The sequence below is a fragment of the Daucus carota genome, chromosome 5 (genome assembly GCF_001625215.2).
Source record: "Daucus carota subsp. sativus chromosome 5, DH1 v3.0, whole genome shotgun sequence".
Taxonomy (NCBI): domain Eukaryota; kingdom Viridiplantae; phylum Streptophyta; class Magnoliopsida; order Apiales; family Apiaceae; genus Daucus; species Daucus carota.
In genome coordinates this window covers 19,166,201-19,169,902 of record NC_030385.2, presented here as the reverse complement: position 1 = coordinate 19,169,902, position 3,702 = coordinate 19,166,201, and the positions used below count along the sequence as shown (strand labels likewise).

At 34.2% G+C, this 3,702-nt stretch overlaps 1 long non-coding RNA gene across 1 annotated transcript; it reads right to left on the bottom strand.

The window, feature by feature from the left end:
- Positions 1 to 925: 925 nt before the first annotated feature.
- Positions 926 to 2,961, bottom strand: LOC135153046 (uncharacterized). Its single transcript, XR_010292584.1, has 3 exons — positions 2,751 to 2,961; positions 1,756 to 2,660; positions 926 to 1,491 (listed from the first exon to the last, which is right to left on the bottom strand). It is a non-coding gene; the product is annotated as an uncharacterized LOC135153046 (long non-coding RNA).
- Positions 2,962 to 3,702: the final 741 nt, after the last annotated feature.

Sequence of the window (3,702 nt, the reverse complement as noted above, 5' to 3'; positions counted from 1 at the left end):
TTCTTCTTGACACTTCTTTATCTTTTCCATCAATTCAGGCTGAAAAGTCATGGTACAAATCATTTCTGTAGGTGCACTAGGAGCTCGAATCTCAATTCCCATCTTCTCAAATTTCTGTGATAGTTCTTGAGCCATAGTCAACATGTTCAATCTTTCCTTGTGACTTAACGCATCTGCTACCACATTCGCCTTTCCGGGATGATAAATAATCATGCAGTCATAGTCTTTAATCAATTCCAACCATCTTCGCTGTCTCATGTTCAACTCTTTTTGCGTGAAAATGTACTTTAAGCTTTTGTGATCCGTGAATATCTCACACTTCTCACCATAAAGATAGTGTCTCCAAAGCTTTAAAGCAAACACAATTGCTGCCAATTCCAAGTCATGAGTCGGATATCTTTGTTCGTGCGGCTTAAGTTGTCTTGACGCGTAGGCTATCACTTTCCCGTCACTACACCAAATATGGCCTATTGCAATGCTAAGAAAACGTAATATTAGGCCCCAAAAGTGTTACAATATACTTTATTGTAACATATTTGTCAAAAACCAGCGTTGCGTTCACTGCCGTTGCAATAGATCCCTATAGTAACGTTTTTGGTACTTTTTGCAACATATCGAATGTATTACAATAGCAATTTTATTGTAACACTTTTTACTATTATAGTAACACAATTATTGTGTTACAATAATATATCGCAACACTTATTTGTAACACTATTTAAGGTAGATATGTTACAAAGTTGCAATGTTTTCATAGTCTATTGTAACATTATTTTTATGTTTAGTTTCTCTCCATACCTGCAACATTTAGTGGCAGTGTATGATCCATTTTTATTAGTCCATATTGCAATATCCTGTTGGAAATTTAAATATACCATTAACAAATCATATCATACCAAAAATCACATATAAGATTTTCTTTATTACAATTTACTAAAATTACATAAGAAAACAAAGAATGAAAAATAAAATAAAAATCCTGTAATTTGCGCAAATCCAAGTTATAATAATTTCATATACATTATCTATAATGACTTGTGCACGTTCTTCAGCCTTTGGTGGTTCTGCAGGAGATAGTGACTCAACAAGTTTTTCATGCAAATTATATCTTGTTTTGGGGTTGAGGTCCAAAAGAGAGATCTCCACATCTTGGTTTGCAAGTGAATCAACTATAGCCATCTTGTTGACACCCACAGTTCCATTGACAGTTCCTGGCATCAGACATAATAGATAATAAGAACGGGACAATCATAATAGATAATAAGAACGGGACAAAAAGATTGCACAGACAAGTCTTTAGACAGAAACAACAATAAATTATGAAAAAAAAGCAATAAGCATAACCTTGCAAATAGTAAGTCGTTCTAGCTCAGAAATACTCAACTCCCCAGGATTGCATCCTATCCCTCCTTTAGCTCCACCATAAGGTATGTTAGCTACTGCCATTTTCCAGGTCATCAGTTGTGCTAATGCATTCACTTCATCATCAACCTACAAACGTCCATCAACCAAGTTATTTTCGGGTACACAACCCAAATAAATTCTATTTTCTATATGATTCTTGTACTTATGATAAATGGTACCACAGAAGCAGTTTCACAAATCATTCAACTACAAAACAAGTTTATCTTTAATGTTGAAAGCAAGAACTTTAATTAATAAACATAGTGGCCGAAAGAGAGAACAAATATAAAACCGGAAACAGGATGACCTCCATGACTCGACCATATCGAATGCAACCAACTAAATAATTACCTCTGTTTGTTTCCTCTTCCGCTGCTCGATTTAACCACCAACTCCTGCGGTTATGACCTCTGTCACAGGGGTTTAAAATCAATCTCTCCCGCCTACAATTGCAGCTTGTCGTCATTTATCTATGCTGCTTCAACTCAGCAGCACCGCAGCACCCTCGTTTACAAACACCCAAGTCCAACAACAACCAACCACCACCGCCTTCCCCCGATTTGGACCACCTGAACCCACCCCTGCAAATACCCATGTGCCTACTTATAATCTAATACAAACACATAGTCGATTCTCACCTGCAACCAATCTCCGGTGGCCTGGCTTTTCAAGCAATCCTTTAGAGGAAGCAACTAAATAAATGAAGCTGGCTTTTCAAGCCTAAATAGTTTGCGGTGTTTAGAAAGGCCGAGTCCTTTAGAGGGGAATTGCCTTCTCGAAGATACAAATCCCAGTTTTAAAATTGAACACATTAACAAACAACCAATATATAAACACCACCATAATGTATATCAACAAACCAGGCATTCAATCGATAATAACTAAAACACAAATCTAGCATGCACATTCACAAATAGAATTTAAAGCGTTCAGATTTTCAGACAAAACAACTTGATAAGACTGCCATTGCGATATTACATTCATTACTACTCAAGACTTAATAATCTAGAAGCTGATAACACACTTAATAAAACCATAACATAACATATAAAAACCAGAATACATGAATCAATTCAAGATCTCCCCACATACTTGATTCCTTAACGATGAAAGGGGCCTTTGGGATCGAGCTGCTTGCAAATCGCGAGATAAGTGAGATACAGAACCCGATCTTTGGCTCCAGTGCGATGATTCTTGGTGTGCTTGCAGAAATACTTCAATTGCTCAAGTGTCTACATCCCAGCATCTGTACAACCCTAGCTTACAATCTCAAGAAGTTAACACCGAAAGCACAACAAGAAGTACCTACTTATATAATCTAATACAAACACATAGTCGATTCTCACCTGCGACTAGTCTCCGGTGGCCACGCCACCATGGCCACCAATCAGCAACCCAAGCCCCAGCCACCATCGATTTTAACAAAATCACCACACAAGCTGGCATATACCATACACATACATACATATATAAGTACTATATCTCACCTGAAATAGCGGCTTGATCGGTTGATTTGAAAAAAACACACACGAACCCTAAACCCCCAATTATCTCTCCGCCGCTGACTCTGGTTGTTTTATAAAACTGATGTTTGTAAAAATAAAATGATTTTATAAACTATTTATACTATACAAAAGAATACACACCCAAATTAGAAATAAAAGCTATAATTAACAATAAATATGAATTTGGGGCTTAAAAATATTTTTGAATTTAGGAAATAAAAATCTCTAATCTCTAAAATTTCTGGAAATCCCAAATTGACAATATTTGTAAAAATTAATATTTTAAAAATCAATTCTCTATTTTCACAAATAATGTTCAAAATCAATTTTAATTGAAAATAATTAGAATAATCATTTGCACGCTTTCAAATATTTTTGAATATGACAGAAAGATAAAATATTAAAATTTAAATATTTCGGTAATTTAGACCGGATAAAACTTTTGGGATCAAATAAACAAAATTCTTGATTTTGAAATCAAAAGAAATATTTGATTACCAAATAAAATAATTGAAATTCTAAATTAACCGCCCAGACAGGAATACATAATTAAAATTGCCAATTTAACATATATCACAATTAAATCAAATAATCACATAATTGCAGCAACTCACAAAATTGTTTTCGAAATCCAACAAATTAAAATAAAATATATTATTTTATTCTTACTCTTTTCAAAATTAATAACACATTAATAAATAATTGCTGAAAAATTCGAGTCGTTACAGAGAAAGTTTAAGAGAGTGAAATAAAATGTGCGGGTTATAAAATTTTGGTGTAATTATAAATTGGT